At 44.1% G+C, this 24,329-nt stretch overlaps 1 long non-coding RNA gene across 1 annotated transcript; it reads right to left on the reverse strand.

Annotated features, from left to right (window-relative positions):
• Positions 1-1,364: 1,364 nt before the first annotated feature.
• LOC308200582 lies at positions 1,365-10,474 on the reverse strand. The gene is made up of 2 exons (XR_013955707.1): positions 10,071-10,474; positions 1,365-4,823 (listed from the first exon to the last, which is right to left on the reverse strand). It is a non-coding gene; the product is annotated as an uncharacterized lncRNA (long non-coding RNA).
• Positions 10,475-24,329: the final 13,855 nt, after the last annotated feature.

The following is a 24,329-nucleotide window of genomic DNA, read 5'->3' on the forward strand; positions in this document are numbered from 1 at the left end:
TCTTGAGCAGATGAGCTTTGTGTCTTTCTTCAAGCACCATTTATAAAAGGAATAGGTTGCACTTGTCATGCTGATAACAGTGCCTAACTTTCCCGCTTACATTGTGTTTCTAAACCCAGTTTAAGTTGTTTTCCTTCAATACGAACAGTTTTTGGAACAGTTTTTGAAAGAAAAATGCAATCCAAGCACACTTATTTATTTTGTTGGTGGTGCTGGAAATTAGAGTACAAACGCTTTATCTGCATTACAAACACTATTACAAAGTGCTAGAGTGCTTTAATCTATCTTCTAGACTTTTTTTTGTTATTATTATTCATGCTTGAAGTGCTTCATCTTAATGCTCACAGTAGTTACCATAGGCACACACAGCAGCACCAACCCCACTAGAGGCTTTTCTGTGTTTTGTTTTCTTTTTCCTGATGCTCTTATTACTTGGATGACATTAAAGTATAAACAAGCCAACAGATGTGCCCACAACCTGGTAGCTCTCTTGGTGAAAGGAAATAATTGCAGGAAGAGGGGTTTTGTGTGTGTTATTATTGGGACAGTGTCCTAAGTGCTACTAGATGGTGATATTATCAGAAAGTAGATTGGAAAGTGTTGCCTAAAATCACATGGGAGACAGCATATAGCTGCAGGGAAAGGCCTGATGGTGCTGGATTTATGTTTGGGTTGGCTTGATGAATCTTCCAGCCCCTATTCTGAAGCACAGATATGCCTGCCTCCCTCTGGCTGTTAACAGCTAAAGGACGATGGATCTGAAGCTGCAGCACAGAGGAATTACTGGGACTTCAGCTCCCTCCAAATGAACCATCTGCTTAGCAGCCAAGGCAAGTTTAATACAGCAGACCTCTGACTTCCACTATTCAGTCCTTCCCACACATAGAGGGGAAGCTGATAGATGTGGGATAACTGCATTTATGGACAGTGGTTCTCTATGAAGACAAAGGTCCCGAGAGGGATGTCCTACCTCCTTTGCTCATTATTCCCTAAAACTCAGCAAGGGACCAGCCTGAGACCTGGAGCACAGGGACAGAGCTGCTGGAGGAGTGACCACCCCGGCCAGATGGCACACACAATGGAGCAGAGCTCTTCGTATATTGCATTTCAGGGCCAAAATATCACCTGCTGTAAAGCAGCAGTTGCTGCAAATAAGTCACTTTAGAACAGGTGAAGGTCTGGCCCACAGCAACCAGTTTTATTCCTTGATTGCTCAGAAGGGACTCAATCATTTTCTGGATCATTTGGAAGCTGGGTGAATGGAGACTCACAAGTGCTCCTTATCAAAACTCCCCAAGCCATCTTCTTTTATCTGATTTCCCTTTCCTCCCCCTTTTATAAGAAAAATCTCATCAATCGAACTATTACACTGAAACGTTAGCATTTTAAGTGCATTTGCTATGTATGGACAGAGTCAGCACACACATCCAGCACATAAAAATTTGATAATTCCACATTTCGAAAAGAGATATCAAAGGGCATAATTTAATATGTTCTCATTGAAAAAATCATGAACTGCACATTCCCTAGTACTGTATATTCAACAATCTTAATTACTGAAGCTATTTACATTCAGAAGATAATTTTCACAACTTGAAGGGTTAGAAAGAGGTGGTGGGTTGTTCTATTTTCTTTTGTGTTTTGATTTTCAGTGAAGGCCAAGTCTTCTGATTCCCTGGAAAATGAGAACCTGATCCACCATCCTCCAGGACCACCACTGAACTTCAGATTGGACCCTGAAAGTGGTGTTTGCCTTGATCATCTCTCAAACTGGAGAATGACTGAATTAAGATGTTGCACTGGAAAATGTCTGGCAGAACCAAATTTCTTGGGCGGTGGGGTTTGTGTGTGGTTGCTGGATCTCACAAGCTGGTGGTTCGCCTGTTCATGTTTTCACACGTGTGTGATGAGGAATGAAGTTGTGGCAGTTTGGGGAATTCCCCATACAGCTCAGATGGGTCTGCAGACATCAATCCAGTAGAAGCAGAAGGATGAGTGCTTGTTTGGGACAGCAGGCCTTTGCGTTTATATATATGTTAGTACAGATCAGAGCAGAGGGATATGACATTATTTCATAACCTGTATTTTGAGCTGACCTGCTCCATTACTGAGATGATGTGCTGTGGAAATGGACAGGAACATGGTAATGTGTTCATATTATAGTTTGGTGGACAATCACTTCCTAACAGGAGGGCACGTAGGTCTAAGGGAATGTGCTGAAATACATGCAAATGAATGTAGATATATGCAAATATGCAATCTACATTTTCCCCACCTTCTTTTGCAGAGGATATTAGTAGGTATGCAAAGATCTAAAATTATCCAATCGAGAGCAATGCTGAGAGAGTGATAGGAGGTGCAGGTACCCCAAAGTTTGAGTGAATGTACACTAAAATCTCTCCTCCCATCCATCTCTAATAAAGAGATTAATCACTTTCTCCCTCCTATTGCAGGAAAACCTAAAATCATAAACACTTAATTGGGCAGGGGGCAGTGAAACCAGTGGCTTGATGCTGAAATGGAAGGAGTTGGCAAACCTAATGGCAGAGCTCCTTTCACTTGCTTTTTTCCCTTGTAATTTGGAAATTGTGACAGAAGGATGATTTTCAAGATAACTCATCTCTGGATTGCTGAAACAGACACACAGAATTTGACATTTTGAACAAAACAATACTTCATCCAGACAAGTAATACAGCAACTATGTGATCACAGTGTGGGGTTTCTCTTCCTCCTATATGAGATATTTTTCCTCCCTGCTCTGAACAGCAAAACAAAATGTTCTGCACCCTCAGAATTAAGCAGTGGTGGATTGGGCAATGCCTTCTGTGTAGGGAATAAAATATCATCACCTCTTGACATCACAGAAAAGCAAAACAAAAACAAATAAACAACAACATGCGAAGCCAAGTATGTAGTTATCCATGGTGAGAAACATTTGTAGATTTGGTGTTTGGGTCTAAGATGAGGTAGACCTCCATCCAAACCTAGAACGCAGGCAGGTCTGGCTGTTGGTGAGCCTCAAAACACTTTGGATTAACGATCTTGGATCAGTATCACACTGGTTTCACTGCATGTAACAGGCTAAAATAAGACAGAATGACGGAACAGCTCCTACATCTGGATCAAAAGATAACTGGTTCTCCACTGCCCTTTGCATCGGCTCAGAGAAGTCGAAGGTGCGTCTCCAGTCGTTGCCCGAACCATCCAACCCTCCACAGCTGTCTGAACACAGCCGGCAATCCCACAAGCAAAGATATCCTTGAATATAAATATTTTCTTTCCTGCATTAGTTAGGCTGGAGCTACTGAAAGCTCCTGAAATCAGACCCACTTAGTGACCAGCTGTGCAGTGCCGTAAAAAAAAATGGGGCAAGAGCAGGGCAAAAGGAATTAGTGACGTGGGTCAGAGAGACTTGGGGTACACCTCTAAATCCTCAGGGCTGGCTGAAGCTCAGGGAATGCTCAGAGAGCCCTTTGACCCCAAGCGCGGCTCCTCTTCCTCCCCCAGCAGGAGCAGCGCCACTTCGCAGCGCAGGAGGGGAGAGGATCCCTCTGGAGGGGCTGCCTGCAGCCCTCCCACCAGCTTTATAGCTCTTTAGGTCCGGGAAGAGCCCGGGGAGAGGTGGCCACAGGGTGTCACTCGCACCCCATCACTGAGCCTCGACGCTGCTCCCCGAGCCCCGCCAGCACAGCCCGGGGCAGGGCGAGGGCAGGGGTGGGCACCGTGCTCGTATTTACGCTCCCAACCAAGAAAATCCAAGCCTCGGTGCCACCGGGCAGGAATCGCCACCCTTTTTTGGCAGCACTTTAATAGGATGCTGACAAATTTTTCGACCTGTTTGTTCCTTCTCTGTCCGCTGCGGTCAAAGAAAGTCCGCCGGGAAATGAATTCCCACGGTGTGTGCAGCAGCAGGTCTGCAGGGGGGTGCGTGCGGGAGCAGAAGGGAGAGGAGGATCAAGTAAAGAGAGATTTGCAATAACCTGCACTATTAACATCTGCGCATTTCAAACCACCTTTCAGGCTTTGTTTCCAAACGCCTTTTAATGGGAAGGGGTCAGTACCAACAAGACTTGTTTTTTGTTTGGTTTAGTTTCTTCTTGTTTCCTTCTCTCAGTCCCACATGATTTTTCATTTGGACTAATATCTCTGAACATTTGGTTTTAAGAACAATTCTTATTAAGGTCTATCTAGCAGTCTAGCTGTCACAGGCATTTTCTGTATATACAAGCACATTGTCAAGTGTCTGAGATTTTCTAGCTTGAGAGCCTTACATTTGGAGCTGGCACCTTCTGGCACATGAGCCAGGTGGCCTCAGGCAAGCTGATTCAGCACACAGCTTCTGCCCCTGCCTGCAGGACTTGGCCAGCTGCAGGATTTGTGCCTTGCTGAGACAACCACGATTTCAAATGGGTGTTGCTTCTTGACCTGGGAAAGAGGGAACGGGCAAGAAGTGGAGGCACTGAGCTTTTCCTTTCTCACTGTTTTTTCTGCATGAGTTACATCTTGCCTGCCTCAGGCATAATCCCTCCTGCTGGGTCCATAATTTGCCTATTTGTGTCAATTTACAGGTTAAAAAGAAGGGTCCAAGTCCTGCTGCTACTGGGTCTCCAGACAGCTTGGGTGGAACTTTCCACTTGGATGTTCACAGCATTTGGGGATGTGGGTAAAGAACATGCTTCCTTCTTGGCTTGCTGTCCTCCAGGGTTCATTGTAAGAGCACTTGGTCTCGTTATCTCATTCTCCCTTTGCTCCTGGGAGCTCTTTAAGTGTGAAGAGATGGTAGCTTGCCTTCTTTTCATCTAGAAAAGATCAGCATGGTCCACTGAAAAGAAAAAATGAGGAGAGGAGCCTTATCCCTCCTTCCTAATACCTTAACTGGCTCATCAGCAAATCTGTAGTGTTTCTTATTTTCCTCCCTTAGTGTTATGCAAACCTCCTTTAAAAAAAAGACCTGCTATTTAATAGTAATAACTTTGCATCAATGCATTTTGCTGGAATCTTTGAACTAATCTTCTAGGTTTCTCTTCACATTTCATGAAAATTTACCAGAAACGTAGTCCCTGCAAAACACTGAGGAAATGGCACAAATGTCCTTACTACACTGCCCTCCCTCCCTGCTGATGTAACACTGAGTTATTGGTTACATCAGCATCTAGAGAACCAAATGAGGAAAGCCATCAAATGCATATTCTTCTTGCATAAATGTGTTTCCTACCATGTTTCCTTGAGCTACTCTATAATTTGTATGCTTTTGCTGGGGGCAGAGGTGCCATTTAGTTTTGCATGTGTGTATCTGACAAAAGCAACAGCACAGGAAACTTTTCTTTCTCAAGGGCAAAGGGCCCTGTCCTGGTGAGCCCCTTTCCTTTGCTTCTCTAGGTCCTCCTGACCCATCGGAGTGGGAGATCAGATCTGTTAAGAGCATATGGAGTCATTCCACATCACTAAGTTAGCCTGGAAATGGGAGCTGGCAGTGACTGTTATGTATTACCACTCAACAGAGGGTTGGCTGCCTGTCAAATTTGTCTGTAAAGTCTCCCTGCACAGGCATGTGTGTCCCCATCACAAAATTCAGCTTCCCAAATGACATCAACTGTGCCTTCTCCACAGGAGCTGAATTAGCCCTAGAGACTCCCTCATCCGTCAAAAGCTGTAGACAAGTCATGCTAGGAAACCAACAGCACGAGGGAATTGTGCTTTCTGAGTCCCGCTTGTTTCATGGTTAGGTCAAGACCTCCAATCACCAGGGTCATCAATCTAATTAGAGAGCATACTTAATGAAACCCTGTGAATGTTCATTATTGGACAGAGCACTGCAAGGTGTGCAACAGGAGTACAACAGCATAGACAGGCTAGCAGATGAGGCCAACATGTTCAAATATCCTTACTGTGGGCACAGTTTCTGTGGTTGCCCCTGCAGTTTTCCAGCCATCATCAGTATTTCAGAGGCAACCAGTATTTGGGAGTCTAATTGTGCCTGCAATTAGCGCAGAAGATAGATGTGGGCTGCTAGAAGGAGACTCTTTTCAGAGAGTGTGAGATTAACAGAGGGGAAGGCACTGAAACTCCAGATCGTTTCTAAAGTATTTGGCGCTCTCATTTCTCAGCTGACTTCGGCTCCAGTCCTTTCTAAGGAGCCAGCTTCTTCTTTAGCACAGATGTCTTTCAGGACATCCTGCTCTTCCCTTTCATTGAAAGCTGAGTGACTCCAGCTTCCAGTTGTAGAGACCATCAATCCTGCAGTTCTGGTCTTCTAGCCCAACCATCCTGGCTTGCCTTGAAGCATCCTACATTGCTCCAGTTTCCCAAGAGGGCACCTGCTTTCCAAAGCCTGCATCTCCCCTTGGTATTTCTAAGCATGGTGCTGTCCCTTACTAAGCAAACAGCAAGAAAGCAAAATAGAAACAAGGGAAAATATGACACCCTCTGCTAATAAATGCAAAACGATGGAAAACAATTTTGCCAACTAGGCAACTCAAATTAGACTTCTATCTCAGAGGAATATGGTCGATTTGTAGCTCTTATTACAGTGTAATGCTATTTCCCTAAAAGTTTGTGTGCGCATTTTAATGAATTCATAAAACCCGGACTGTAAAAGCCCCATGGGGGAAACCTGGCAGCTCTTTAATTCAGCATTAAAGCTCAACTGATGTCAATTGAATTGATTTCTGTGCATAGAAATTGCATTCGTTGAATGAAAACTTTAGCCCTTGCCATTCCCCCTTTTAAAGCTCACTGTAATACAATTGGCTCCTTGAGTCAGGTTCAATTACATGTTGAAAGTTTATAATCTGGTGTGCTGAATGGAGGCTGTGAAATCAAGAGAGAAAACCTAGCTAACCTGATTAAACCTTATACCACAGCCGTCCTGGGGCCAGTGAATCCTTATTGTAGCACAGGGGAAGAGCTCCTCTCCAAGTACGCAACGCGTCCTGATTGCAGCCCAAGATTTTACTCTGGTAACAACCACAGTGACCTCAGTGTCTCTAATGGGAGTTCAGAGCTCTGACCTAATTTTAAAGTTTCCCCTTTTTAGCCTGGGGAGAGCTTCAAATCAAAATAGGAACTGTGAAGGGAAGGGAAAGATCCAGGGGGTTTGCCTGGTTTGGATTCTCTTTTTGTGCTAGGCACATGTGTGTTAGGGTATGATCCCACAAAGGACAACTTCCAGTCATGTTTCATGTGGGCTTGCAATCCTTGACTTTTGTTATTAGCCTGCGGAAACTCCAGTAATTTCCCAGTTTTTGACCCAAATGGAGTCAAAGCCAGGAAATTTTTACTTGTTGGGAAGTTATAGTTGTTTCCACAAACTCCACCTCAGCCTGCAGGAGATGCTGCTAACTTCTGCAGATATTTCAGCAGATGCAATCTGCAACAGGTCCCATATTTTGGATTTTATTTTCAGAATTACTCCCAGCTCTCCCATGAACATAGTGGAAATCTGATGAAAGTGGCCTTCCTTCACATTGTTCTGTCGAGGGTCAGATTAACATGAGCCATTCTCTCTTTTTCCAGTGTTTCTAATACTTCTAATGCTCTTTCACTACTCCCAGAACCAAAAGCGTATGACAAAATATTGCATGATCTTCCCCCTATAAAAAAAGTCAAGCAGACTTTTTCTGTGTTTCAACTTTCAGTAGAGAATTGTTTTATGCAAACCTGAGACAATGTCACTGTCACTCAGCACAGAGCTGCCCTCCAAAACCTCCTTCGGTTTGTTTTGGTCATATGCAAAGAATTATTCCTCGTAATAGCAGTGAGCATCAGGCTGGTGCATTACAGCCAGCAGCCGCAAGGTTTATTACAGCCACAGATCCTCACACACCCATCTGAGACAAGTGTTATAATCCTGCTTTATAGATGGAGAGAGTGAGCAGTAGAGATTTTCAGCAACATAGGAGGAGTTGACCAATTTTCTGACCACCAGCCCTGTGCTGTGGCCTCAGCTCTGTTCCTCCCTAAGGCGGGTGAGACATGCCTGAGCCCCCGAGTCCAAAGTTTTGGATGAAACAGCTTTCCTTAATTTGATGCCTCAACCTGTAGTTTAAACCTGTGTCCCCACTGGAAGTCCCTTAGCCAGTGTGGGGCTGCCTGTGGTCACTGTAATAACACCAGCCCAGAGAAACCTTAATCCTTTAGTGAAGGATAACTGCAGGTCTCTGCTTTTATTTCATCTGCTGATCTAAGGGAAAAAGCTCATCCCCTTCACAGCTGTTGCAGGTAGGTCAAGGACAAGGCATTTCACTGTGTCTGGGTTAGAAAGAGCTTCTGGAGAGGTGTTTGCTCTCTGTGGTGCACAAGCAAGGCCCTTGGGGTCTGTGCCAAATGATCAGGCAGTCAGATTACAGGCTCCCAACACCCACCACTGGGACCCTCCATCAGTACTGGGCTGGGATCTTTCCCCACCATCCATGAGATCACCTTCTATTCCCAGTCCAATAAATCTTTTTCAAATCCCACCCTGGAAAAAATACCCCCAAGCCTGTCTTCAGTGATGCCATAAGAACTAAGGTAACTGCAGAGTCACATCCACTTTTCTTTGAGCATTTCAGTGTATGCTATGCCTTTCACAGTGGGACAAAGGCTGCCAGACACATGGAAGGTATTTAAGAAATGGTCACAGATTATAATCAGTATAAATGATACAAAAGTGGAAAAAAAAGGCAACCAAAAAAACAGACTCCAAGGGCTTTGAAAAGCAACCAATAGTTTTGGGTACAGCATCACAGAAGGACTAACATCCTGGAGGGCCAAGCAACATCTCTGGAAACACAACAGACCAATACAACAGCAAACTTTTCTTGAAGGTCAGTTTCTATTTTCCTTTGCATATTTTCAGCTTCTTCAGTCTAGTGCCATGTCCCACAGACTCACCAAGCAGCCATTAGCAAGATTCACTTTCCCAGTATTAGCTTTAGCATGCATGCTTTCTTACTGCCATGATTTACAGAGCCTGGTAGACCTTTGCAGGCCTGAATAAGTAAGGGAGTAGAAGATGACGACTATCAAGTGTGCAGAGGGTTAACTGCTTCACAGCCACATAATCAGTGTCCCTAAATACCTCCAACCATCTTCTCCCAAAAGACACAGCTGCTCTGATAAGTTTTGGGTAGAGAAAAGCAGCAAAAGAAAAAAAAGGCTAATGTTCCACTTCAAAGTGAATCCCCATTTCCCTACCCAAATAGCAGGGAGAAAATGTCCTCAGTGTAGCTCATGTGCTTATCACTTTACAGCCACAACATACTCCACTTTGTTGGGCTTGCCAAGCAACATGGCTGAGCTGTAAATTGTTAAGAAGAAAGGAACAGCAGAAGGACTCCTCCCTCCTCCTCTTTTTTTTTTTGCTGTATCATCAACTTTAGGCACCCAGCAAAAATAGCCGTGAAATATGGAAATGTCTTGTTCATAGCACAGTGATTTTTAAAGGCTTCTGCTGTGCAAATGCAGCTGAGATAGGCTTCTATAGTCTCGTCATCTTCCACTGTAACAGCGCTTCCTCGCTATTTCACTGAATAAGCAGATACAACGGGAAACTATTCACTAAACTAAAACAACATCAAAAGCCCATTAAAGTTCTGATTTAAACTCTCCAAAAAGGATGGAAATTCACAGCAAAATAACAGGCAGCCAGGATCTGTCTGCAGCTAGCCATCACCCTTAACACTATCTAACTCTGCTGGCATATTGGATGCCTGGTGCTCAGCTGCGAGTTTCTGGATGTTAGTGGGTTTCAACCAAACTCTTAATGGCCTTTTCAGTGCTGCTCCTTCTTAAACAACTTGAAGCTTTCCTCTTCTCTCTCTTTTCTTTTCACATCTGTTTTGCAGTGCACAGGCAGAGCAGGAGACTAAGAGCATCCCATCACAAGAATAAAAGAATGGTTTGCAGGGTCAGATGGGGCTCTCTGCAGGCAGCATCAGCTATGCCCTCTGTCTTGCTTTTCCCTGCATGGGCCAGAGGTGAGACCCTACTCTGCAACCCATTTACTGCCTGCTCCGCTACATTACCCTGGCTCTGGTGGGTGCTATTGCCAAGCACTTGTAATCTCCCCACCTCGCCCTGACCTTACCTTGCTGAAACTCTCCTGTAGAAGTCCAAAGTATCTTCTGAAGCCTTCAGAGTGAATGAAAGACTAAAGGCACTATGCTTATCTGCAGGCAAATTAATACCAGGGAAGTAAGGTGTGGCTATCAATTAATTAAACCTCATTAAGTCCTGAGTTGATGTGACCATTTGTAACTCAAGTGGAAGTCACCTGTGATGGTGAATAGGATGAAGACCCTCTCAATGTTTAACAAGAAGATCTGTGTAAATGGGTTGTGCAGGTTCATCAGATTACTTCATGTTCACATCATGATTATCTTCAAGGAACTTCCTTGCTGGTGCAATCCTGCAGCTGTTTCTCCATATCCTTACAGCTTTGCTGCTGCTCCGCCCATGGAACAAGCACCCCTGATGCACTGAGCCAGTGTGTTGAGCTAAACCAGCATAAAAATTACATTTATTTATTTATTTATATCTTTTTTTCTGGTGATTTGCTTTCCTCAATCAGTTCACTAGGTGTCTGCCCAAGGATAAGCAGGAGCAGGTGGGAAGGGCCGGCCTAGGGCAGGGTCAGCTGCCTTGGAGCAGCACCCTGTTGTGCCCAGGTGGTCCATTAGGCTGGCAGCAGGTTAGGGTTTTAAGTTAGCTTCTTGAAAAGCTGTTCCTGAGCTCCTGACTGTTTCTTGTGGGCCTCTAGATGCTTTATAGATTCTATCAGTGCATTTAACCAACTCAAACTAAAAAATCAAGAAACTATATTACCAAAGCTAACCTGTTATTGATCACTGTAAACTACCAAATGCAGCTGTCAAGTCAAAATCAAATCAGTAAGGAAATTTCAGTATGAGACTGGAGCTGCATTGCTATATTAAGCAAATTATCAACTACAAAGCAGAAATAACTTGTCCTTAGAAAAATCCCAAAAGAATCTGAGAAACTGGTTGTATATACAGTATAGAAATGGGGAATTTGACTTCATGCCTAGCTGTGTCTGCTGCTATTCCCTTGCTCTGCTAGAACTGAAAAAAAGGCAGGCTTTGAATCCAAGCAACTTGGAATCTGAAACAAGGGCACGTAACGAAGACCAAATAAGCTTTATTTCCACCTGGTATCCAAAAGCAGAAAGAACCTGTAGTTTTGATTCCAGTAGGGGCACGGAAAAACTTGCATGACTTCAAGATCTCCCAGTTGGAATAAGAAACCAAAAGTCTCGGATGTAGTTAGCTGTGTCTCCATTCCTCTTGTGCATCTTCTGTACTACAGTTTGACATCTCTAAATATCCTTGCTGTCTGCAGAGACAGCAGGCTATTTTGTGCTTCATTCACTGTATGCTGTCAAAAAAAGAGAAATCCCTGCCCTGTGGGCTCTGTCCTAGAGGATTTTATTTTGCTGCTCTCAGTCTAAAGCAAAGCCCGTATCCGTCTCCACTCTGCAGATTTCCTGCAGGGTCCAGCGCCTTCTCTTTTGCCTGTCACTGCTCGCCCTGCTGGCAGGGGATCCTGGCTGCCTGCATCCCCATCCCTCTGAGTACAGCCACAAAAAGAGAAGAGCCTCGTACACACTACATCCATCATCATTCCTCCCAGCAGAAAATTTTCAGAAGAGACATTAGTGTCATCACAGTCTCTGTCCTGCTGACCTGCCTCTGTAAAGCATAGTAAGGCTGGGATGGGACGGAGAAGGGGAAAGCTGTGCTCTGAGGACAGCTCGCCCCTTTTTCAATGGGTTTCCTGTGTGAAATCCAGTGCTGCATGCAGCGTGCATTAGTATTGTAAATCCTTATAAATGTCTGATAAAAGAATCAGCCTGTCAAATAAATGAAAGTCTCCATATGCTAGATACAGAAATGCAATCTGAAATCCTTTTAAAGAGAACCTGATAAATAGTGGGAATGCAGGGCATCAGCAGAGATAGAGCTCAGATCCCCCTGCTGCCTTTAATGTGATCTCCAGGAGAATCCTAATAAGAAAGATCATTGGGCTTGAAGGCCACCGAGGTGTCCTTTCTCCAAGTGAGAGGGCAGCGGTAACACAGGTTTGCTGGCTGGCTCCGCGGTGGCATTAGAAGACCCCACAGTACAACTGCAGAATGGATTCTGCTAGCTATAATCAGTTTACCAGTGACCTTTATGCTCCAGAGACACCTTTGTAATGTGTCTCTGGCCTCAACACTTGCGTGCGATGTTTGATATGGCCTTAGTAAGGTGTGTAAACAAATGGAGAGCCTGGGACAGGTCTGGAGCTGCACATTTTCCAACTGGTGCCACATCTCCCATGCAATGTTTTGCATACCCTATAATAGAGGATAAAATGGGCTGCTTGCTATTAAGATGTTTGGCAGCTGGCATCACAAAAGATGAGGCGTAATTCACAGCTTGGTCCATGTCCAACTCCTCTGAACTCTGCTGGATCGGCCACTTGCTGTGATGAACATCCCCACGTCCTTTCCAGGAGATCTCCGGTCTGAGGGACGCAGTCACAGCCCTGGTTTGATTCTGCCTGGCGAACATTTGGGGCAGTTGTGCTGCTGGAACAGGACAGAAATCAGATGAAAGCAGAAGGAGGGCCCAAATTAAAACTACACTTGGGCCGTGAATGGAAATGAAGCAAGAACTGGGGTGTTGTGGCTTGGATGAGATGCAAAGGACGTGAGAAGAAACTTTCATGATGAGAAACTTTCATTATCATCTTGTAGCAGTTGATTTCTTAAAATCTCTCTGCAGCACTTGAATAAAGACTCTGCAGCACTTGAAGGTAGCCTGCTCCAGTGCTCAAATATCTGCAGCTTTATCTAAATCAGTGTCTAGCGGACACAACTGCATCCAACTGGGCATCTTCAGATCATGCCTTTCATCTCCTTCCCAATGCCTTGTGTCTCTGCGATGTGATATTTTCTCTTTAGCAGAAGAGTTCCTCAGGACAGGCAGCTTAATGTGACATCTGGGGCCATGTTGCAGAACCTTCAAGTCCTCACAGGCTCTGAGGAGGACAAAAATGCCATTTTCCGGTGGATTTTGAAGCTGGGCCAGGTGCTCAGTCAGAGCAAATCCCAGAGATGTCAGAGTTCTCTGCAGAGGAAATTAAAAAAAATGTAATGTCCTTTCAGGTAATTCAAAACAGTTCACTTTTAACAAACAGAGATGTCATGCCTCAATTTGACTTGATTTTGTGTTGTATTTATAGCACATAATATAATGAAAAAAATAAATTGAAAGTCATTTCAAAATGAAAACCAAAAATGTTTCACTTCCGAAATGTTGAAACAGGGCATTTCAACCATTTCAAAATGATGCTTTCAATCTCTCCTTTTTTTTCCTTCCTGAGCCGAGAAATGCATTCAAAACATTGAAGAACTTTTTCAGTTTCTACAAATTGACATTTTCCAATGAAATTCACATATCTGTAAAGTTTTTTTTTTTTTTTTTTTTTCTTTAAATCCAAGGATCTTAAACATTAATTTGTTGTTAGGCCTCAGAGCACTTCTGAGTGGTAGTTAAGTGTTATGATCCTCATTTTGCAGAAAGGGAATCTGACTCATAAAGAAACATAAAATGCAATTGAGTTCCCACTTACTTCAGTGGAAGAATTGATGTGCCCAAGGTCAGAGAGAAAGTCAATAGCAGAGCTGGGGAAAAGAAAGAGGAGTTTTGAAACCAGCACCTTTCCTGCAACCACCAGACTGCCTTCCCTTTGTAGAGCGATCCAAACCCAAAGACAGCAATGACCACTCTAAAACCCCATTCTCAAGCTGGAAGACAAAATGGAAATGGCTCCAAACCTGGGAATAAACTTACATCTTCCTTCAAAAAGACATTTGGAGCCATGACTCAGACTCATTCCGTCCCTCGCAGCCATCCAGCTGCTTGGGTCAGATCCCATTTGTTTTCTGTGTAGTAGGAAACTCCTATCAACTTCCACAGGAGGTGGACCAAGCCCTTTGAACTCTTGTGGTTTAACTTGTGGTTATTAGTTTCTGCAGCACACCAGCCTTTCTTCTCTGCTCATGCCTCAGGAATAAAGAATAGAACAAAGCTGTCAGAAGGTAGTCACATTTTATTGCAATGCTGAATAACTCGTTTCTGGATTAACTTTGAAATTTATAGAGCTAAAATATAGAATGTACCTGGCATTGGAAAACAATATATTAGCGTGTGCAGCTGCTGCACACAGGGTTTTAAGATATCGTCTTGTCAGTCCCTACATGCTACTGTGCCTTTCGGGCATAGCAGTAAATATCTTCCAATGCTGGATTTGTTCACGTTGTGGATGGTGACACAAATCCACGCAACCTGCCTGTGCCCTCACCTCTCCCTCCATGCTGGAACCCACCCCACAAACCACCTAGCACTTGTTTCTCTGCCAGATGTCAACTGTGCTAGCTGCTTTCCCTATCCAAAGGAGGGCTTGTGGATAGTAATACCATGTCCTGCAGGGGCAACACAGGGAGGTGAGCATCAAGAGAGAAAGAGAGAGGATAACAGTTTTTCCTGCCCCCTCCTCTATGTGATCCTGTGCATTTCTGTGACTTTCACAGCCCTGCACCATTTCCTTTCCACCCAGTGCTTTGCAGACGGCGCTCAGGTGGCAGCTCAGCCCTCCTGCATTTACCTTTGCTCCAGCGCTTAGATTGGTCACGGGTTGCTGCAGCAAAGACACGTTTTATGTTCTCCCTCTCCCCACCCCCATCATTTGGATTCATATAATCAAGTGACTTGCAGCTGAAATTGCTCATAGAAAAATAATTTTAAATTGGTTCATTAATGCTCATTTACGCAGAATTCTTAAATATGATAAGAACATGAGAGCAAAAGAGAATGGATCTGAATGAGAGTAGGAGGATGTTGAAAGCAACTTTCCTGTAATTGTGAAGTCTTGTGTCTAAATATGTTTAGACAATGTGAAAAGTCAATTTAAGAAGCTAGGATACATACAACCACAGCAAGGGAGGAGATTTCTTAGAGAATGCAGATGTCCTGCAGCTTAAGCTTTTTTGTTTCCTGGGGCGGTACAGGGTTCTGATTTGGTACAAAACCCAAGTAACACCGTGACAGGCACGAGCAGCAGTCTGCAAATGGAGAAATGGGCTCAGAACAGAGCACTTCATAAATAGGTTCATGATACACACTCCTGTCACTGTCTGGCAATAGGAGAGGACAAAATAACGTGGGGTCAGCTCTCCAGGCAATGGAGCTGTGCTGAACTCCACCAGCTGAGGATCTGTGTATCACAGCAAGTCAGGGGGTTGGTGCTAATGTACATCACCAAGGGGTTTGGCCCTGGACTTACGTCAGGTGTTGGCCATTGCAGCAGCTGAGAGATGAGCTGCCATAGCAAGAGCCCATCCAGCCAAGCTGCTCTCTCCTTCCATGTCAGAATTAACCAGTGATCCAACAAGTGCTGAATACTTTCCCTGGTAGCAGCCGTGTAGTCCCTGGGAGGATTTAAACTCCTGAAATGCATCCAATTGTACAGCATCTTAACAAAGAGGTCCTCTGGCAATTACTTCCTGAGTTAGCCACTGATCAACTTACACCGTGAAGCATGAGGATTGATGGCTCTTGTAATTTTATTTAATAAAGATCAATTTAAATAGTCTGCCTTAAAAACAAAAGGAAGGTTAATGAAGGTAGAGTCTTAAATTATATAGATCACAGCTCTGATTTTCATGCTAACAGAAAACAGATCAATGGCAACTGTGCAGTATAATTGGAAATGTAAGAAAACTGAAAACAGCCATACTGTGGAAAAGTAATAAATACTGCTGGCAGACTGGAATGGGGGCTATCAGAGGAGGATAATACTGAATAGAGAAAGATGAACAAAAGTCTTGCCAGAGAAGAGGCAGGAGAGGTCAGGCTGCAATTCAATCAATAGGAAGCACGGGCTCTTCTGTATTACTTTGCCAAGTCATATCAGGAGTTGTGGTGCACCAGAGTCCACATCGGACCTGATTCACCATCCAGAGTGGTGCGCCTCTGAAAATAAGCACACACATATCTTCTCCAAGTACCACTCCAAGTTGGGCTGGGCGTAATTGTGCTCCCAGGACCGAAAGCCAGCCAGCAGCAGCAAGGGCTGGGAGGAGAGGCAGAGCAGTGCACACCGGGGAGCTACACCAGCATTAAGGGGGCAAATGTACAACTGGTAGAAGTCGGAGGGGTTCAGAGCTCACCAGGCTGCCGCTGTGCTTTGGCATGCAGTTACCACCACGCCGCCTGATCCCAGGTAAATATATTCCTGTATGCAGCTAATGAGGGGACTCATTAGCAGTCTGCGCAGCCATTGATCAGACTCGCACACTTAGGTTGGGAACTGTGTGTGCGTTTGGGTCTGTGCAAGGCTTCTTCTTCTTGAGGGACGTGGCCATAATAGTTTAAGCCATCCCACCCTCAAAAATAGAGGAATGTTGCTGGTTAATTGCTAGTGAAAGGAGCCTTCTTTCTGTCTCAGAAACTGGGCATTGCTGATTTTTCTGGCTTGTAGAGAGCTGTTTCCGAACTGAACTGTAACATTTGTTACAGTTGGTCTTCAGAGAGCTTGGAGAAATCCTTTAAAGTCTTGTCAAAGCCATCTATGATACAGAGATGGTTGTTCCATCTTTGTGTTAACAGACACCTAAATAAATGCATTCATGAAATGAAAAATTATTATCTTTATCAAGGGGATCACTGGAGTGCCACGTACTATGGTGTTTCTTACTTTTTGGGACTAAGCGATAAATCAGCATGGGCAAACTTCAAAAGGCTGATTGCTTAGAAGAGCTTAGCATGTGGTATGGCTATCTCCCAGACCTCAAGGCAAGAAATAGCATGGGATCAAACTCTCTTATTAGTATTTCAGCATACACAGCCAAAACCTGACGGCGTGAAAATAAAGCAGACTCTAATGCTCAATCACGGATTTTCTGATCACAGTAATCATTCATAGTTTAAGTTTAGACATAATATTTGAGTTAGTTCTCATTTTAGCTAGAGTAAATGCTCAACAACTCCTCTTTTTCACACATACAACAACAGTCTTGCTCCTTAACCCTTATTAGGGAATTCCAGAGTTAGGGTCCCACTGCAAATGGATACGTATGCAAGGGACTTGTTTTTTCTCAGCCTCTTTCTTGACTGTTTCTGAATTGTACAGCATGAAAAACACGTGGTTCTCATCACTATGCAGTCCCCAAGTATCTGTTGCATGTTAACCATCTGTAACATCCCATTTTACCCTGCATGAGAGGTAGCCAAAACTTGAAATACAATTAAATGTGTGGTAGTTACATCAGTTTACCACAGCTGCAGAAATACTGCTTCATCTTTTTACTGGTTATGGAAGTTGATAAAGAATGCAGATGTTTCTAAAGTACTGAGACAAGCTCAAAATGCAGCTGCCTTTGGATCCTGACTCTGCCATTTCTTGCTGTTCAAGGGCTGTCCAGACTTTAGTTTTGGGATGTAAACTTCATCAGAAGATCCTGCTTTTTTGAAAAACAAAAAACAAAACAAACAAACAAAAAATAGATCCACACCTCAGATGATGGAGATTTGGGCTTTCTCCTCCTTACTTGCTCTAATCAAATCCTTTAAAGTGTTTTTCTTCCCCTGGTTTTAGTTTTAAAAGCCACAGTCCCCTGAACTGTATACAAGCAACCTAGAAATGTCTCCTGAGCCTTTATAGTCAGGAGAAAGAAGTGAGCATGTGTCTGCTATAGTCAACAACTAGAATTGCACTGAGTGCTGGTGAAAACTATAGAAAATGAGGGAAATGCCTTCTGCTTGCTTCAGCCACTAAGAAAGGGTTCTGCATTGTATCACGTTCCCTTGCCAGAACAGTCCTGTTATTATCTGCTGGCTATTTTCACAACTGCTAGGCAGTTGGGTGAGTTTTTCAGGAAACAAAATTTAAGTGTGTAGCCACAAGAGGACTTTGCCTTGCTGAAATTGATTCATCTGAAAGTTAGCTGTCTGCACCAAATCTTGATGCCAACGCACTTTTAGTCAGTAGCGAACACCTCAGAGTGCTGTTCCTCTCTAAAAGGGTACCCAAGAAGGATGATATTCATATCCTTAAATGAAAAAAATTAAATGCACATCGACAGGCACACATAGATATTCCTATAGATATGAGGTATTCTACCACTTTTCTTGGCAGAATGGTACGGTCTAAAAGATTTATTTGAGCTTTGCTGGCTAGACTTCTCCCATACCTGAATAAATCAATGGGAATAAGTGCATTGAAGTGAAAGGAGTTATTCCAGTGCTAAGCACTGCAAAAGTGGTACAAGCCAGCTCTCTCTAATACATCTCTGTCTTCTATCCAAAAGTTTTATATTCTTATACAGGTAAATCCTAATGCTTTTAATCCTTTCTGACTTCCAGAGCTGCACACTTCAGCAGTCCTGCCTGGGGAAGCGGTGACCACGGGATTCAGGATTTGAGCTGCCAGGCAGAAGTCCCACTCCTCAGCCTCTACGTGCCTCTTTATTTTTGTGTGCTGCTGCCACTTGTGCCCTCTCACAGCATCCAAAAAATTTCCTATTATTTCTCCTCGGCATTTATTCTTTTCCAATACTGGCAGATGGTCATACACCACTCTCTACCCCTCTGTTTTCTCCTCCTATACGTCTCTGCTAGTTGGCACAACTTCTCCATCATGTCTTGGAAACTTTCAGTGTTTAACTTTTGCAGCATGTCACCTGGTTTTGTCCCTTCCGAGCCATAAAAGGAAATGACTGCATGGAGGGGCAGAGCTACGTTTATCTTTCCAGAGTTTATCATGGTTTGGTGGATGCAGTGAAAAAACTCTCTGTGTGGAGGAGGGCTGTCTTTCAACACATCCATTTGCCAGGAAAAGGAATATGGCAGTTGGGCTTCTGAAAAGAAAAAAAAAGAAAAAAAAAAAAAGAAAAAAAGATTAAAAAAAAAGGAAAAAAAAAAAAGAAAAAAGAGGAGGAGGAAGAGACACTAATTAGCTGTGCAAGTCAGCTCTGAAAGAATAAATAAAGAAATAAAGAAGTTAACACTCATGTACACTTTAAATCCTGAAGCTGCTTCCCTGCTCTTTCATGTATGTATCTAATAATGCACAAGTCCTGTGCTCATAGGTTTCTGATTTGTGCTGACATGGAGATGACCCCAGCTCACTGTTTGCCATCTCTCAAGGGCATTTTTTCCCCTCCTGCTTCCTCTTGCCCTCTGTTCAGGCCTGGGGCTGTTCCTCACTTGCTCTGTTCTCCTGCTAACCCTGAGCCTGGTGGGGATCAGCCAGCTGGCCTCGTGGAAGAAGCAGGGGAACATCTCTCCTCTAGCTATGCACTGGCCCAGGAAACCCCACAAAAACAAACCTGGAGCATGCTAAAGCCCAATGGAATGGAGAAATACAAAGCTTTCAAATCAGGACATTTGGGTCCCTCTAATCTGCATCCTCTCACGCTTGCAAATATTGGATTGCCTAACAAATTTGCAGGACCAGTCCCTCCTGAAATACACTTCTCCATTGCATTTCCCTCTGTTAATAATCAGCTGGCCTGGGAGATCGTTCAGTGTTTGCAATGCAGTGATAAGTGCATATTCTGGACAAACAGAGCTTGTTAAGGAAGACTTTTAAGGTCTTCTTGCTGGCCTTGTTGCTAGGAAACTGGAAAAGCTACAGTAAAGCTGCTTGAGTGTGGTGAAGTCTATTGCTGGCAATCAGTGTCACTTGCCCTAGGTGATAGCCCGCAGCCTTTAAAAATACTGAAACATGCCCTGATGCCATCACGCTCGTCCTGGAGACGTCATGAGGGCCTGCAGTTAATTAAGCGGCCTGTGTTTGTGTGTTTGGAGCTCAGGAGCTCAACGCAAATACCACCTGCATTTAAAAGGCACTGGGGAAATGCTTAGGATGGCATAGGTTGTATGAATTGCTGGCCTGGCTCATTAAAAGTCAAAGCTGATCAAGGTGTGGGTTTGCAGCAGGGTGGTAGGAAACCCTTGGGAGTTTCTGCAATACACAGCCCCCTGTGGCTGAGTTTGGTTCCCAGCTGGAGCCTGAGAAGAAATTCTGAGCAGGGCGGCAGCTCTCCTTACTCGGGGTGGCCATGCTCACCCTTTTAGCATCTCTGGGCCCTTCCCTATAGGATACACATACACCTTGATCTTATTAGAACAACTCTTCCTAGGCCAGATAAATCCCCAGCCTAATTCCGATTGCCAGGAGACACACGGTGTCTTGTGGCACTGGCTGCGTGTGAGGACACGGGGATGTGAGCTTCGATGGGCCTTTGGGAGGACATCGGTGGAAACGGAGCAGGTTGAGGAGCATCTCCGATGGGATGAACAGCCAGCAGCCCTCAGGAGCAGCCTGGAGGTCACCCACATGATGGACCACATGCTCCTGGGCCTGGCACAGCCCTCAGGGAGGGAGATGTTATGGGGTGGAAGTGGAGCCTTTGGATACCTGAAACACCGGGTATCAGCCGCTCTGTCACAGAGCTCTTCTTGTCCTCTAGGCAGATCTGCTTTCCTGAAAAGTGAACAAAGGTATTCTTCATTGTAACTTTTCCATCTCCATGGAAACCTTCTGTAGGAAAATGCTGCATGAGGATTTTGGGGGAGGAAAGTTTTGCAGAGGGACTAAGTTTTTGGCTAAAAATTGTATTTATAGGTTACCAGATTTACAGCTAGAGGAGACCACAAAGACATCCATGCTGTACACCAGTATTCAAAAATTATTAGCTAGTTACAACCAGATACCCTGTCTTTGTGGCAAAGACTTGTGCTAGGCTGAGGACACCACTGGTCTTGATATGGGAACTGTGCTGGCTTCAGAGTCTATCCCTTCCCATGTCTGAAAAGCTGCATCACAGCTATTACTGACCTACTCCATTTATTTGCCTGAAATTTAGGTTATGGCTGTATTTTCCTTTCTGGTCTTTCTTTAGTACCTCAAACTCCCTGGGACTTTCTCTTCAAAGGAGCTGTCAAACCGCTCTGAAGTGCTCTTTTGTCTGCTAAGCAAGACAGAAATACAGCAGAAAATAGAAGCCCACAGTTTCCACATGGAAGATCAGGCTTTTTTTTTTTTTTTCTAACTAATTACAGTGCCTGAAATTGTTAACAAATTACCTTTTTTTAGAAATTTGGACACTTTATTATGGGTATTCATATGACTAAAGAATTTCTTTCCTGAGTCAAGCCCACAATGTGTGATTTTACTAGGCAGTGATTTTTGGCCACTGGTACCATGTGGATCCTGTCTACTTTTCAAAAAGGGTCTCTGGACCCCCCATTCCTACCCCAAGGTGTGCAAACCACAGCTCAGCACCCCAGGAGTAGAGGAAAAAAGCCATGCAAAAGTGATGGCAACCCTTCTGATGGTGGAGAACACTCCATGGCCAGCAGCAGTAAGCCTTCACTTTGGGTCTTTCCCCACTGGTGTGGGGTGAAGCACCCCCACACCTGCCTGCCTTCCCTTCACGGCTGCTGCCAGCACGCTCAGAGCTTGGCAGCGCAAGCTCTCCTTCCTGCTTCTTGAATGAAATTAAGGCTTTATTGCTTGTTCTGAGGAAATGAAAACAAAACACAGGTGCCACACAGTAAAAGGAGATATGAGGAGGGAAAGTATGGGATTCAAGGGTGTAATAAATGTGTTTACAGTTGTGCTGTCTGCTCCTAGGACTGGGTATCGACAGAGACATAGCGCAAGGGGAGGAGGAGGGGAGATTAAGATGATACCAAATACTGAAGGGATACCAGCTTCCCACTAAAAGGTGCTCGACTGTGGTTAAGCAGAGCGAGGGATGCAAATTGAAGTGCTTTGTATACTCAGACTCAAGCTCATGCAAGTGTAACAGACCTTTCTGTCATCTTCCAAGCAACACCATTGATTGCCTAGAGAAAAGTTTCTTCTGTCAAGGTCAGGCAAGTCCTGAAAGAAGTTGTGCATAAAGGCATGCATGAGAGGGACCAAATGCCTTGATCCTACAAAGATCTTGCGCAGCCAGAAGGACAAGGGCGCAAGTTAGAGACTAGAAAGGCACCATCTACTTTTCTGTTAGAAGCAGTAGCTTCAAAATCTGCCCCCTCTCCACCGTCCTGAGCCACAAGATAAGAAAGAGCAATGCCTGTCCAGGTGACAGGTACCTTGTGGGGGACTTGTGTGTCCTTGTCCTCATGCAAACCAGCAAAGCCACTCCCTTCTCCCAGTAGCCACTGGGCAGGTAGAAGCAGGTGGCTGTGCAGCAGAGCTCTCAGCATCACAGCTCACATTTCCCCTACATGCCCTGTTCTGCTCAGCAGTTTTCCCATGAACTTATCTGAGCAGCACTCCATGCTTTGTGCTATGAAGATCAAAGACGAGGTGTCCTGAATAAAAAGCTCACAGTTACCATGAGGCCTATCTCTCAACATGCTGGGAATAGAAATGTGGCAATCAGACTTCGGGATGAAATCATATTGGACATGCTGGCTTAATCTCTAAAATATTAAATTGTAAGGAAAGAATTACAGCTAAAAAGCATTTTAAATTTTAGAAAGCTGCTCTGACCCATGCTGGATCAGGAAAGAGAAGGAAAATGGGAAAAAATCCCAAACCTGTGGGATGCAAACAATTATAGCCAGCTGGGTTAGAAAAAAAATCCATCATCAAATAAACAGACTCCTGCTCCTGTACTGTGATGCACGACTGTGTTTGAAAAGGAAAGGCTGAGTTTGGCTTATTTCAATTCTCGGGATCAGATTATTTGCTATTTGCAAATATCTGGATGTTATTTGCAAATCTCCCCAAAGCTTCATGTATTTTAACTCACTTCATACATTCAACTCACAATCATGTTTAGTTGGGATATGGTGCAGTATTGAGCTAGCTGCTAGTATACCTTTATTTAGCCAGGCCATCAGAGAGAAGAAACAATAGTCTGTAGATAGCCAGCTGCAGAAGATGAATTATAAGCAGAAAAATAACCAAGAAACAAGCAATTTGTGGGTTCCTTGCTGGAAAACATTTGCAATTCAATGAATATGTTCTAATGTACATCCAATAGCAGTGATTCTCACTCTTCTGTTCCATGGGTTGCAAAAACACCCTAAAAGTTTTGAAAAACTGTATTATTCCCATGCCATAATAAAGAGAAAGAGGAGGACTGGGATGATAACGACAACGACAACTGCCACACTTGATGGCACACCTTGAAGGTCTTCATTACCACAAAAGCATGGCATGCTGCAGTAGCAGTGTTTGAACTGCATCACGACAATGTGGCAAAGCCATCAAAATCAGAAATGAAAGAGACCCCTTGCCTGCTTCACTTACCTGTGAAAGTTTGCTGCTTCCATTGTTCAGTGTTGTGTCAAGCACTAAAAGCCTGTAAATGTTAGCATTTCTCTGCTTTCAACTATTCAACATGCTCATTATTCTGGCAGGGTCGTGGGTGTGTACAGATGTCACATCCAGAAAGATTTTTTTCCTGAGATGCTTATAAATCATGTAAACACTGTCACGTTGCAGGTGAAGGAATAAGGTCTCTTTACTGAGAGCCTAAACCTGGCCAAGGAGGCAATGGACTGATCCTTTAGGAAGAGGGCACCTAAGAGCAGTGACAGGTGCAGTGATTGGAGTCTTTACATTTGTTTTCTCCTCCTTCATGGACTCGGATTCCTGATGGCAGGGTGATTTACCCTGCTTGTCCTACTGGACCACTGTGCCTCTTTGCTGAAGCCCACCTTAGGAGTCCACGGTCTCAGCCCAAGTGCTTGCCCATGAAAACTACACCACCAGGTTCCTCACCGAGAGGAGGCTGTATTAGAGACACTCAGCGAGGCCCAGCAGGAAAGTAAGTTTATTAGCAAGAAGCAGGAAGCATCATATGTATGGCTATCTCTACACTCGCAGTACCTGGAGGGAACGTTATCACTTATCAGGCTAATATTTCACTGCAGTCTTCTTTCCACAGGCTTTTGCTTCCTTCTCCTAGCACAATAGTCTATAAAAGCTAACAGGCAACTGGCAAAATATGCCGAAAATGTTTATAATTTGGATGGATTTCTGAGATTTTCTAACCAGCCTCGTGAGAAGAAAGAAAAGAAAACAAAGGTAAACAGTAAGTGAAACACGGCCGGGCGAAAACCTCTGTATTAGGTCCAAAAAGGAACAAATCTCTGCAGGATTCCAGGGGGAGATTCTATTTTATTGGTGTTTTTATGTACAAAGGGAAAGGTTAATAGAAGGTCTGAACAGAAAGGTTCATAGAAAATTGTCATCTGTATGTGTTTTCTTTTTGAAGTAATAGTTTACAGGAGCCAAGGGAGAGGGTAAAGCA

The sequence above is a fragment of the Anser brachyrhynchus genome (genome assembly GCF_964034855.1).
Source record: "Anser brachyrhynchus genome assembly, chromosome: 10".
Lineage (NCBI taxonomy): Eukaryota > Metazoa > Chordata > Aves > Anseriformes > Anatidae > Anser > Anser brachyrhynchus.